Consider the following 14,739-nt stretch of genomic DNA (forward strand, 5'->3'; position numbering starts at 1 on the left):
TTCTTCTTCTGCTTACTATTTCTCTTCCTCTCTCTCCTTTTTCTTTTTTGTTTCTCTCTCCCAAATCTCTCTCTCTCCCTCCCTTTATTTCCTCTTTCCGCTGTCTCTTTAACATTTTTCATTAAAATTTCATTCCCTATTCTATGCATTTATATTTAGAGTATTCTATGTAGGTATGTAGCTACTTTTTCTTTGGTTCGTGGTATACAAAAGGTATACGCGTTATATTTATGTAATTTCTTCTACCAACCATTGTGAATTATTAAAATTATTTAAAGCTTTTTCCAAAACACAAGAGGATTTTTCCCGTGGATTTTTCTGTTCTTTGTTCTTTTGTTTTTTTCGCTCTTTTGTTTTTATTTTCTTGACACTTTTCCTGTTCATCCCTCTCTCCCCTCTATTTTTTCCTCTTGTATCCTCGTTTATGTTTCCTCTTTTCTCTCTCTCTTTCTCTTTATGATTATTGCGCACATTTTTCATCTTGAGATTATTATTGTAACCCACGGAATCACATTTCTAAGAAAAATGTAATACCTAACAATGAAAGAACTGCTACATTTAGACTTTTTTGGTCTACATTCGAATATGTCCATTCTGTAGTACCTATGTCTCTCATCAGATGGGCGATATTAGACACAATACTTCCCATTTAGGTGCTGGGTGAACTCGAGAACACCAGAAAGTAACCCTTTGAAGTACCTATGAAATTACATTTCTACGTATTTACCTATGTTTTGTATAATAGGTATGTTTGCAAGTGTCTTCTCCAAAGTGGGAATCGAACATGGGACCTTCTGGCAAGCAAGCGCGTTTCCACAGGACTAATCATTATTTTCTTTGGTCAAACAAACCCGGTCTGACAAACAGTACAATTTGACGTGACGATGATTGTGCTACCTTGGGTTAGACTCGATGGCTCGATACTCGGATGAAGAGAAAAACAAGACGAGAAGAGAGGAAGAAGAAGAACAAGAAGAAGAGGAGGAATATCAAGAAGAGGAAGAATACCTACAACTAGAAGAAGAGGAGGAAGAAGAAGAACAAGAAGAGGAGGAGGAAGAGGAAGAAGAAGAGGAGGAGGAGGAGGAAGAGGAGGAGGAAGAATACTAGAAGAGGAGGAAGAAGAAGAAGAGGACGAGGAAGAAGAACCAGAAGAGGAGAAGGAGGAAGAAGAAGAGGAGGAGGAAGAGGAGGAGGAAGAATAAGAAGAAAAAGAGGAGGAGGAAGAGGAGGAGAAAGAACACTTAAAGAGAAGGAAGAGGAGGAGAAAGAATACTTAAAGAGGAGGAGGAGGAAGACGGAGCTGATTGGTATTCGAGAAACGAAGACATGGAGAAATAAAATTGAGAAAACAGTACACACAACATATCCATAGGTTAGGTAAAAAGGAATTTAGAATATAGGAAACAAAACAAGAAGGAGATAAACAGAGCATGAAGAGAGAGAGAGGAAGAGAGAGAGAGAGAGAGAGAGAGAGAGAGAGAGAGAGAGAGAGAGAAGTTCTTCCAATAGGTAACAAACTGAAAGGGAGAAGGGAAATAAAGGGGAGAGAAGAAGAGGGGGTGAAAGAAAGACGTAAGGGGCACCAGTGGAAAGAGAAGAGAAAGGAGAGAACAGGAGAAGAAGAAGAAGAAGAAGAAGAAGAAGAATTGAATTGAATTGAATTGAAAAATATACATGTTTTATTCTTATAAATGGTTTTACATGATAATATAAGACCTCCTAAGCTAAAAAATAACTTCTGAGGAGATCGTTTTTTTTTCCTCATAATTCCTCAATTTACCTGCTCTTCTTTTATATTTACATAGTTAATAGTTTAACAATATTTCTAATCATATGGGTAAGTGATTTATATTCGATATAAGTAATTAACAATATCAATCTATTAAGTACTACCTAATAAAGACAATCCAATAGCCGATTACTTACTCACCTATAACTATAGGTAAAACATGATAAATTGTCTAATTACTAAATACGACCTAGTTTTCTACTATTTCCACTTGAATAATGCTATTTGTCTATATAGAATATATGTTTACAATATAAATGTAAGGTACCCCTAAACTGGGTCTACTAATGTACCTACTACCTACTAACCCTAACTGACAACAAGCAATGAACCATGTGTAATTGAGTAGGTACCTACTATACATAGTTTATACATCAAAGTGATACATTCTGGTTATTCATCTTGTTCTTCTTGAAGTTTTTTCTTCGCTTTCTTCTGGACTAATTTAATGTCGGTTTCATTGGTGAATTCACGACAGTACTGGTTCAGCAGCTTTGGTATGTAAGATGTTAGCATTCTCTCGCCGTACTTATTATATCCCAGGGTGGATATGAAATTCTGCCTTCTCAATGGATAGGTAGTTTCATTTCTCCCCCTGAATCGTTGATCTTGGAAATATTGAACGATTGAGATTAGTTTTGATATTTGATCTGGCTGGAGGAATTCTGATCTTTGTTCTTTTTCTTGCTCTTTCCAGAACAAGTAGGTAATGATTTTCCGCTGTATACTATTCAATGGGCTCATTACGTATGCTGGGCAGTATGTATACAGCGTTACCCCGTAGCGTAACAGGGACTCCACCAGAGAGAAATAGAGCAACTTTTTTGTTTGAGTTGATAGCATTTTTCGGCAATATCAATTACATGGCGTCAGCAGGTTTCGAACCCCTGAACTTTGGTCAGGTACTCTAGCTCTCTCCACATCAAGTTGAAAACTTTCTCTACAGTTCTGCTGACTGCGCTCTCTCTCTCTCTCTCTCTCTCTCTCTCTCTCTCTTTCTCCTTATCTCCACCTATTTACCCTTTAAAAAAATCTATCTATTAATTTTCTATGCTTGACTTTTTTTCAACCATTTGCATTTTTCCATACGCTACGTTATACCTACATTTCACTGAAGGTCTAGAGAAGTCGAAGTTGTTCAATTTGAGGCTAGCGCAATGCATTTTTTTTTTTTTTTTTTTTTTTTTTTTTTTTTTTCAATAATCGGTCTAGGTACTTAACATCATAGGTGTAGATGTTGAACCACCCAGGACTGTTTATACCTCCTGTTACAAGACCATCCTGTATGCTCACCTCCTTACTAATTGTTTTACCAACCTTCGTAACCTGGCTCCTCTCACTGAAATAGTTCCTGAAGATTTCGTTCTGAAACCCTATTTCTTCAAATTTCTTTAGCATGTTCCCATGGTCCAAAGTTTCAAATGCCCGAGTTAGGTCCAGCCAGAGGATAACTACATACATCCGACGGTTTAAGGCGGAATTTACTATCTCAGCAAAATTTTCCAGCAAGGTCAAGGTGCTTTTCTTTGGTTGAAATCCGTACTGAAAGTTGGCGATGATCTTATGTTCAAGTAGGTATTTCTTTGTGCAGTTTTCAATATATTTTTCCATGATTTTCTCGATAAAGCACATAGATCCCACTGGTCGATAATTGCCATAGTTACTAACTTCCCCTTTCTTGTACAGTGGAGTAATACATGAGATTTTGAGTGTCCTTGGAATTTTTTTGCTTACAATAATACTTTGCATTAACTTTGCGATAATAGGTGTTAATGTTCTCGCGTGTGTTTTTACGTCCACAGGTCGTATTTTATCAAGTCCTGGGCCCGTTTTTCTCAGCATCTTAATTATCTCATAGACGTCTTTTTTCTGTGGTGGTCTAATATACAGGGAGGTGTTGTTTTTTTGAGGCTCATAATTTTTCATTAGCAACTGGAACATTGGTCCTTGATTTTGACGTTTTAACTCTTTGATTTGTTCTTTGAACTTAATATTGAATGTTTCGGCTAACATATTTAGATCTGTTGTGTCAAAGTTTTTGCTCAAAGTGATTTCGTTTGGGTCTCTCTGGTTTCTATCCAGTAGGAAATTCAGGACTTTCCAAACTTTCTTAATGTCTCCTCCAGCATCTCTCATTTTTTTAAATATGAAAATTCTTTTCCTTTTTTTAATCAAGTTTGTTACAATGTTTCTTTTTCTTTTATATTCTTCATAAACTATAAGGTTATTTTTATTGTTCCTCCATTTTTTTAACAGGTTATTTTTTTCGATTATCAAACCTTTTATTTCCTCATTTACCCAGGGCGATGCTTCGTCTTTTTCAGTTTGACGTTTTACTGAGGTACATTTCTCATAAATGTTGTGAAATTTCTGGACAATGGCTCTATACAGTTCTTCTGGGTCAGGGTCTTCCATTTCTAAAAGTTCGTCCCATTTACACTCTGTGAGTTCTCTGTTGACTTTATTTGTGTTCAGTGTTTCCACATAGCGAACTTTAGGTACTTTTCTTTGGGCATTAACATCAGGCTGAAAGATTTGGAGGGCAACGAAGTAATGATCCGAGAGTTTTGTTTTGATAACCGAAGAGGAGATCTTGAATTTATACTTAAGTTTCAGATTAATATGATCTATACAGGATGCTGTGGTTTTTCCTGCTAAAACTTCTTCTCTTGTGACGCTTTTTATCGTAGGTAGAAACTCGTTGCTATACAGGGTGTTTAGATAATTCGTGCTAGTAGCATTCTTCTTCGAGGTGCAGATATTAATATCTCCCAGTATAATTATGTTGTCCGTTCGATTTGTAGCATTACTAAGCCACCATTGTAAGTCCTCGAGAAACAAGTTGATATTATTATTGGGAGGGCGATAGATGGCCAAAACTATGTATTCAATTTTTTTCTTAAGATTCATCAGTTTGAAGTTAAGGCTTTCTGTTTCGTCAAATCTGTACTGGATAGATTGTATTGTATAATAATCTCTGTAATATACAATAATGCCACCTCCTTTTTTATGCTTTCTGCTCTCAATCAGTTGTTTGTAGTTCTTAATTTTATAAACTGATGCCTCTTCCTCGCAAACGTCAACTTCCGTAAGAACAATCACATCAATCTTGTGGATCACATCTCTGAGTTCCAGTAATAAGTTATCCCAATGTTTTCTCAGGAAGAAGAAGAAGAAGAAGAAGAAGAAGAATAAGCTTTGTCAAAAGAAAATAAAAATCAATGAGACTCAATTTGGCTTAACCCATTGACATTTTTGGTACCCATCCTTGTAACATGACCCTAGAATTCGTTTGAAAACCCTTAATCCTTAATTTCGTACCCATTGTTTTCTTAGGTAAACCTCTCCTCAGCTCTCTCTCTCCCTCTCTCTCTCTCTTTGTCTTTCCCTCTCCCTCCCTCAGCTCACTCTTTCTGGGCAACAATTGTTATCATTTTTCATTTAATTGCTTTTTTCTCCCTTCCTCTCACTCTCTCTTCCTTCTCTCTCTTACTTACCATCTTTCTTTTTATTTTTTGTTCTTCTTATTTTTCCTAATCTTTTTTCTCATTTTCCAAAGAGAAAAAAAAAAGGACAGAAGTGTTAGAGCAGGAGAGAAACATATTATCATTATCTTTTTTTTTTACACTCTCTTTATTACTCTTTCTCTCTCTCTCTCTCCATTTCTCTCTCTCCCTTTTGTCCCATTTCTTCTTCCATCTCTACTTCTTTCTACTCCTCTTTTTACAGCTCTCTTTTCATCTCTTTTTACAGCTCTCTTTTCATTCTCCTCCTCCTTCTTCTCTTCCTTGGTCTCTTTCCTTCTTTCTCCTCCTCCTCCGTTTTATCTCTTTTCCTTCCTCTTTCCTCCTTCCGTCTATGTAGTTCTGTTCCTTCTACTACCTACCTCTCCTCCTGACTGATTTTAGTTTCTCTCCCCCTCTCCTTCTTCTTCTTTTTCTTCTTCGTCTTTCTCTTCATTTTGTCTTTTGTTTTTATCTCGAGACAAGAATGAAGAGTGTAATGAATTGCTCATTCTTTCTCCTTTATTTATTTTTCTTTTTGTCTTTATTTTTTATGTATCCTAAGTGTTGTACAGGAAATTGTTCTTTTGTATTTACAGCACCTCCTCCTTCTCTTCTTTTCTCTTTCCTCCTCCTTCTCTTCTTTTCTCTTTCCTCCTCCTCCTCCTTCTTCTTTCTCTTCCTCTTCTACTTTATCTATCTGAAATCTATTCCTCTTCATTGTTCTCCTCCTCTTCCTTCTCAGTTGAGTCTTTTTCTTCCTCCTTTTCCAGAATTTTTCCTCCTCCTCCTCCTCCGCCTTCTCTTCTTTCTCTTTCTCGTCCTTCTCCGTCCTATCTTTATCAAAACAATATACCTCTATCCTCTATATGTGTGACTCCAAGAGAATATTTTGTTTTGTTTTGATAGACTCTATCAAAACAAAACAAAATATTCTCTTGGAGTCACAAATATAGTAGGTAGGTATAATAGTTTTGAGACAAAGATTCTTTTGAGACAATAATATTTATGGCGGTAGACAACCCAGGCATAATCTATCTCTATACCTACCTACCTGTAAAAAATTCATAGTAATGTTGGTAAGTATATCTACCTGTAAAACAATCTGTCGCCTTAATAAATAACATGAAGTGACACTGTTACTGCAAGAGTGAGAGAGAGAGAGAGGGAGGGAGAGAGAGAGAGAGAGAGAGAGAGAGAGAGAGAGGGAGAGAGAGAGAGGACAAGATAGTCCAAATTGACAAATTAATGGAGGGTAAAACCCCAAGAGAGAGAGAGAGAACTCCCTATCTCCTTCCAACCACCATTATCACACCCTTCTTCTTCTTCCTCTTCATCAGCATCTTCTTCTTCTTATTATTCTTCGTCTTCTTCTTCGTCTTCTTCTTTTTCTTCTTCGTCTTCTTCTTCTTCTTCTTCTTCTCTTCCTCCTCTTTCTCTTCTACTTCGTCTCCTTTTCCTTCCTCTTACTTTTCTTCTTCTCCTCCTTCTTTCTCTCACTGATGAAAACAGATGTTAGGCTATAAATATTGTCTCTTCCCTCCTTGCTCCGTGTCAGTCGCTCTGTCTCTCTGTCTCTCTCTCTCTCTCTCTCTCTCTCTCTCTCTCTCTCTCTCCAGATTAATTCTCACAGGAGACCTGTTCAGAGAGAACAGCCGAAATGCGAATTGGGAATAGAAGATAAGGGAGAGAGAGAGAGAGAGAAAGAGAGAGAGAGAGAGAGAGAGAGAGAGAGAGAGAGAGAGAGAGAGAGAGAGAGAGCCCTCCTTGGATTTTCTTACCTCCCCTCCAATTCATTCATTCCTTTTGGGTTCACTTTTTTATCAGCAGCTGTGGTAAAGAATAAAGAGAGAAAAGAAGGAAAGAAAGACGAAGAAGAAGAAGAAGAAGAAGAAGAAGAAAAAAAAAACAATATGGTTCAGAGTCTATTTACATATACTTATTTACAAAAAATTATATAGATAAGTAGGTAGGTATACAAAATACGTACATAGTAGGTAAATAGTGTTCATGCATAGGAACATCATAAATAACACAAATACCTCCTATCTACTGTTATTAATAGTGGTACTGATAAGAAAGTGATAACAGGAAGAGAAGGAGAGAGAGAGAGAGAGAGACTTAGAGAGGGAGAAGGATGATAATTTTGAATATTGAAATATGTATAGGGGCACTAAACAGAGAAGGTGGGAAGGGAGGGAGGAGGAATAGGAAGGAAGTAAGGGAATGTCTGAGGATAGAAAGGTGGGGAGGAAGGAGGAAAAGGTGGGGAGGGAATTCTCCAGGAGGAGATGGAAAGGAGGGAGGGGAGGATAAAAATAAAAGATTTTCGTCCAGGCCAAACGAGGGGTAGGGAGGCAGAGTTTAAAGAGGGAGAGGAGGAGAAAAAGACAAGATTTTCGTGGAGGCTAGAGTAGGGAAAGTCAGAAGAGAGGAGAGGAAGGAAGGTATAGTAAGGGAGGGATGGGTGGGGGAGAAAATTTCAGTGGAGGGGAAGAATAGTAAAGAATGTAAGAGAGGGGAGGGGAGAAAGAGAAAAGATTTTCGTGAACACCGCATGAGAAAGAAGGGATATTGAGGGGAGGGTAGGAGGGTGGTAAGAGGGGTGGTATGGGAGGGGAGATGGGGAGGACTTGTAAAGAAATCCATCAATCAGCATCTATCTATAGGTTCCAGCCAGAGCGATAGTCCAAGGAGAAGACAGGGGATGTCTTGTGAATAATGATATTCATAACCAGGGCCGCAGCTAAGGCGAATCTAGGGGACATAAACTATGTGTTTTTTCAGTGAACTGTAAATTGAGAGAACACCAGAATTGAGTCTCTCAAGTTTGGTAACAATTTAAGAAGAAGAAGAAGAAGAAGAAAAAGAAGAAGAAGAAGAAGAAGAAGAAGAAGAAGAAGAAGAAGAAGAAGAAGAAGAAGAAGAAGAGTAATAGGTTTGAAGACGTAAGACATGCTCGCCTAAGAACGCTAGTCATTTCATAGAATGACTAGGTATATTCTATAATCTATAGAATGCCGGTGACACATTTTTATTATGTGAATGCATTGCCACTTCTTTTTTTTTCCTTGCAGACAGGCAATTACCAGCGTTCGCTGACCGCATCTAAGTTTAAAATTAAATTCGCTTACTAGAACTACCTAGATAGGTAAGTAAGTGCCTATAATGATTTCATCACAATAAATTATTATTTTATGACCATTATATTATATTATCATTATTTTATTATCGTTATAATAATTTTATATACTATCATTGTTATCATCAGCAACCTTTTTTACGACGATACCTAATTATTTGGTTGAAAATTTTTTCCTCCAATTTCATTTTCCATTATGATTTTTTTATCACTCTATTTTATCACTATTATTTTCCTAGACAGCCAGATGAGCTGAAGATAAAACTTAACCACCCTCCGCTCTTCCCCTCTTTTCCCTATACTTATTATTATCATCATCAATATATCCCTTCCTTTCCTTTTCCCCTACTTGTTATACTCGTTATCAATAATACCCCTCCCTCCCCTCCTCTTCAATTTCCCCTACCCACTTGTTCTAGATTATCTAGATCTAATCAGTAGATACCTAATAATAATCAAATTCCTCCGACTAAAGTTAATTTGTCTAGGATGCAATGTTTTAAACTTTAGAGGGATATTTTGTTGTTTAGGAGGGAATATTGTACATTCAAACCCACCCACCACCCTGGTTGAGTGGCAATAGGTGGATTTTCCTTTCGGAAACTCGGACGAGCCAACCTCTTCTGAGACATAAAATCCCATGAAAATCACCAAAATGATCGAAAAATCACTTGAAGTCTGTTCTAAAAAAAATCCCAGAGAGATCCGAAAATCCCTTCAAAGGGATAAAAATCCCTTACATAAGAACAATAAGCTCAGAACGATTAGTTATGTGAAACCCTCTCCCTTCTCCACTCCTCTTCCTCCCCTCCCTTGCCTTCTCCTCTTCTCCACTTCCCCCTACCTCTTCTTTCCCCCTCCATTAATTTATTTTCGACTTTGGAAATGATTCGCCGCCTTCAACGCTATGTGTACATAAATTACACTCACCTATATAAATAAAGGTAACATAAAATAGGGTAGGATGGGACAAAATCAAAACCGGGTAAGCACTTCATAATACCGCTGGGTGAAAGCAGCATGCTGATAACACTGCGAAAAAAAAAAAAAAAAAAAAAAAAAAAAAGGGGGGCTATACCTAAATCCCAAGGTCTTATCCTCCCAAAAGTGAAGAGAGAAGGAGGACTGGATAGGAGAAAGCCAGCTGTTCCGAGAACGAACATTATCTGGACAAATCTGCTCCGGACAGACGCTCTACCAAGCAAACTAGATCGGCAAATTCCAAGTCAATTGACCAAGTAAAAGTAAATCAAAAGTGACTATAATCAAACAATATCTACATCATTGATGTCACAATTTTATCTTAGAAATCTTTCGAAAGATGTCTAAACTGTTTAGACATCTTTAGACTAAACACCCGCAGCTGCCCAGTACGTCATTTAATTTCTTACGAATATGCACCTATTTTCATCTCCAAAGGGTGACACGCTTACCCTGAATTCCCCTAAGTCTGGGCCTGACATATGCTGGGCTGTATGGAAATAAGGAATAGCTCTAGGGGAGAGTGGGGTAAACTGAGACACGCCGCGTCCTACTATTGAAATATTATCGTGTAAAGAGTACACGGAAATTAGGAACACTCTTTTTTTATATCTCCCCCCACTTTCTCCCTTTTTATAATTCCCCCCCCCTTCTTGTCCTTTTTATCTATCCTCGCTTTGTGTCCTCTGTTTTCCATCTTATTATATTTTCTTCTACCTCCACTTTTCCATTCTCCTCTTCTTTCTATCATTTTATCCATCCCTTCTTCATTCTAATTTTCTTACTCCATTCTTTTATCTATACCCACTTTATCTTATCTTTCTCTTCAGTTTTTCCTCTTTATTGTCTTTATCCGTCCATTCCTGTCTTTTATCGTTCGAAAATCGAAGAGAGACAGAGGACAGGATATAAGAAAGCCAGCCATTCCGAAAACAAACCTTATCTGTAAGACCAGCCGCTCACTATGAGATTCAATTCAATTCAATTCAATTCGATTTTTATTGTAGGTATTGTTAATACACATTATATACAATTTACAAATAATGACACAATGTACAATAAACAATGAAGAAAAACAGGTATGACTAGAGACAAACAGGTATAACTAGAGACATAAGATTCGAGATTACATTAACCCTTAAGTTCATACTGTATCACATATGATACATGAACTTTTCGGTACCACTGCTGCGATCTGTTGGACTTTTTTTGATTTTTGAAGTAGTTTCATAGTTACATAGGTAGGTACTGATTTTCTCTAATCACGATCGAATAAACTACGGGCTAAAAAATTCCCGGAGGGACGGACACAGCTCGTTCAATTTAGTTTATTTCGAATTTACGATTTAGGAAAGGGCAACGCAGAAGGAAAAGAACAAGGCAATACGTGTTGGGAAATCAGGATTATCAGGATGTTACTATTGTAATAGTAAAGGGAGACGGACTAAAAACCCTTATCTCTTTGATTTTTGCAAAGAACTTTTTAGCAATATTGAAATTCGCAAACAAGTTCGCGAAAACGGAAAACTTGGTACCAACTTTGGAATTTCAAATGAGAACCCAAATTTTTTATTGCATATTATTATTCTACGTGAAATTTCAGTGTACAATCGACTATTCATTAATTTTTTTGCGATTCGCCGTTTCGCGAATTCCGCGAAATATCGCGAACATCAAAACTAACTGAAATGTACCTATGTGACATATCATTTCACAATGTTTTTCCTTCATAAATCATGTGGTATCATCGGATTTAGGATTGAGACCATTTTTCGCGAATTTGCGAAAATTTGCAAAGTTCGGGAATCGAAAAAGTGATTGAAATGTACCGTGTGACACATCATTTCACAATTTTTTCCCTCATAAATCACAAAGTAACATCAGATTTGGGATTGAGGTCATTTTTCGCGAATTCACGAAATTTCAATTACTTTGGCAATTCGCGAGAAATAGTCTGAATCCAAAATCTGATGTTACTACATCATTCATGAAGGAAAAATATCATAAAATGATTTGTCACAGTTCATTTTAATCACTTTGTCGATTCGCGAACTTTGCGAATTTCGCGAATTCACGAAAAATGGTCTTAATCCTAAATCTGATGTTACTACATGATTTATGAAGGAAAAATACTGTGAAATGATATGTCACATAGGTACATTTTAGTGAGTTTTGATGTTCGCGATTTTTCGCGGAATTTGCGAAACCGGGAATCGCAAAAAATGAATGAATAGTCGATTGTACATGAAATTTTACGTAGAATAATAATATGCAATAAAAAATTGGGGTTCTCTTTTGAAGTTGGTACCAAATTCACGGTTTTTGCGAACTTGTTCGCGAATTTCAATATTGTCAAAAAGTTCTTTGCAAAAATCAAAGAGATACGGTTTTTTTTTCGAAAACTCCAACAGATTCGGAGCAATTTGAGTGGGTCATACTCATACATTGGTGGACACCCTGTATAGGTCATATTTACTTTTGAAATTTTAACAGAAAATGCTGATCAGGGAAATTTCGAAATAAAAACTTATCAAAAGGTACTAAAAAGATAATTTCCCTGCTTTAAATTTCACTTATTTTAATGAAAATTTTCTGCAGATTTCATTGGTGAAAACCATCTTTCTCTATGTTTAACTGAAAAAAAGTTCTGACCGGTTTATCAGGAAGGTCGCGTATTGTAAAGAAAAAACAAAATGGCGAATATCTCGGAAACTAAGCGAGATAGTAAAAAAAGTTATAAAATGTTTTTTGTTGGAAATAACCTGAGGAATCTACTCTTTGGTAACGTTTTTCGTGTTCACCCTGTATAGAAAAAAGTAATTCACATTGAATCATCATTTTCAGATGGATGGCACCCGAGTGTTTAGTGGACGGATTGTTCAGTTCTCAGTCAGATGTATGGGCATTCGGTGTTTTACTGTGGGAGATTATGTCACTAGGACAACAGCCATATCCAGCAAGAACCAATGTTGATGTGTTACATTATGTAAGAGGAGGAGGCAGACTCAATAGACCTGCTAACTGTTCACACCTCATGTAAGTATCAATCAACAAGAACTAATGTGGATCTGTTACATTATAGAACATTTAACCGATTTTGAGTCAATTCTCAAGTCGTTCCAGAAATCGGTTGACTGAGAACAAAGCCCCTTCAGCTGTGAGTAAAAAAAGAATACATTAGCTGTGAGTAAAAAAAGAAAAATCAATAACAAGGTCCAGTTTTTTTTTTTTTTTTTTTTTTTTTTTTTTTTTTTAAAAAATATGGTATCCATTTACTCCTTTGTTAAGCCATTTTCATTTATCTGTAGAGGAAAAACTACAAATGATAGAAGAAAACGGATTAAATTGTTAGGTATAGTTAGGCACAAACGCAGATTAGCATATATTTTTTTTTTTTTTTTTTTTTTTTTTTTTTTTTTTTTAAAAATGGGTCACTTACTACTGGTAAAAATTGGAAAAATCCTCTGGACCCTAGCCGGAACTTTTTCATTTTTTTTTTTTTTTTCAAAATCGTTCCTTTTTTACCATTAGTTTTATGGGGCAAAAATGGACTTGAAAAAAAAAAAAAGTTCCGGCTAGGGTCTAGAGAATTTTTCTAAATTTACCAGTAGTATATTAATGTTCTTCTTTTCTAAAGCTCCTGGTTCAAAAATGATGTAAAAATATTGAGGAGAAAAAAGTTACATTGACATTTATCTCCAGAAACACGCATTTTCAGCAAAAAACTGATCCTTGTTTTTGATTTTTAGTCCGTCCTTCCTTTATTATTACTAATAATAAAAGGTATAGTGGACGGACTATTGTATTCGCTTCGGTGTCGTCTGTCGGTCTGTCAGTCAGTCTGTCCCCATAGAAGGACTTATCCAAACCTGGTCGATCTATATATCAAATTGAAGGTCTTTTTACCAGGATTACGAAAATGGTGGTGCAAATTTTGTTCAGAAAACCATAAAGCTAAAAAACCAAAATAACTGGTTTTTGCGGGATTTTTTTCACATTTTCTCACACAAATGAGCTCTGATCTTGAAAATTGTCGCGACGACCTATGAACTCATAGCGAGAAAGTTTTAGATAACACTTCAGTCGTTAATTTAAGACCGGTTTTAGCGTCATCTATGCCGGAGATATCCACACTTCCTTTTCTATACGTTGCGTTGGTCTAAGACTCTAAGCAATTTTTAATTCTGATTGGTTACGCGATTACGCGGAAATGCGAGATATGCAAGTTATACCTCTCGCTCTATCTCTCTCGCAGCTCGCACTATGTGATATTCTATTAATTCTATGCCAATAGGGGCTCTCAACCTTTTTTGTCCCTAATTTTTGACGCGTATCCCGATTTGACAGCCGATGTCCTAGTTTTATTTAAAAAAAAAAAAAAAATATGTATTATCTTTTAAAAAAACCGCTTCATCTTCTTTCTTATACCTAGGTACTCCTTTAACAGAAAATTCCCCATATACTGATTTGTTCTAGATACAGAGGATGCTGACACTGATAGCGTGAATCTAGAAGTACCGTCATCGTCATCCTAGGCCATGGAAGGAAAAAAACCTAGATACATTTGTGCTGTATTTTAAAATGTCATCATCATTATTATTATTTCCTTCAAGCACGGCCATGCCTAGGGATTAACTAGCAGGAATCGACTAGTATTGATTAAATAATAATCAATATTAATATTATCAATAGATTCTCATAGAAATGAGAGAACATGACTAAATTAAAGATATCATTTACTTTTGATATAAAGGGTGTCCCAGTCCCAATAAGAACGCAAGATTTGAAAGGGTCATAACTTTGTTATGCGTTGTTTTTATCTTGCCCAATCTTTGACAAATTGATTGTAAATACATACAAATTAGTCATCATGGAGCCGAAAACTGTTCAACAACGCGTTACGCGTTAGCATAATAAAATTGACACATTATCACTTTTGCGCGAGCATTTTCCTAGTCGTAATCGTGTCATTTTCCGTTTTTCTGACGAGAATGGGCCTCCATGATCTTGTAATTTTACCTCCTAGACTATTTTTTGTGAGGGTATCTAAAGTCACAAGTTTACACCAACAAACCCGGAGGAACACCAGATGAGTCCGAGAACCCCAAATCATCCGATTTGGGTCCCAACTCAAAAAAAGTTCATCCGCGTTGCGTCCCCGGTACCTGAGATTGAACCTATATACTTGAGACCATAAAGTAAATAAATAAGTATATAACGAACAGGGTGAACAAAGCTAACTGTACCTATACAGTATGCTATAACTTCTGTATTCTATAGGCCTATAGGAACAAACTTTGAACATCAACGCTATTGCTATT

Source organism: Diaphorina citri, unplaced genomic scaffold (genome assembly GCF_000475195.1).
Source record: "Diaphorina citri unplaced genomic scaffold, Diaci psyllid genome assembly version 1.1 scaffold221, whole genome shotgun sequence".
In the NCBI taxonomy this organism is placed as follows: Eukaryota; Metazoa; Arthropoda; class Insecta; order Hemiptera; family Psyllidae; genus Diaphorina; species Diaphorina citri.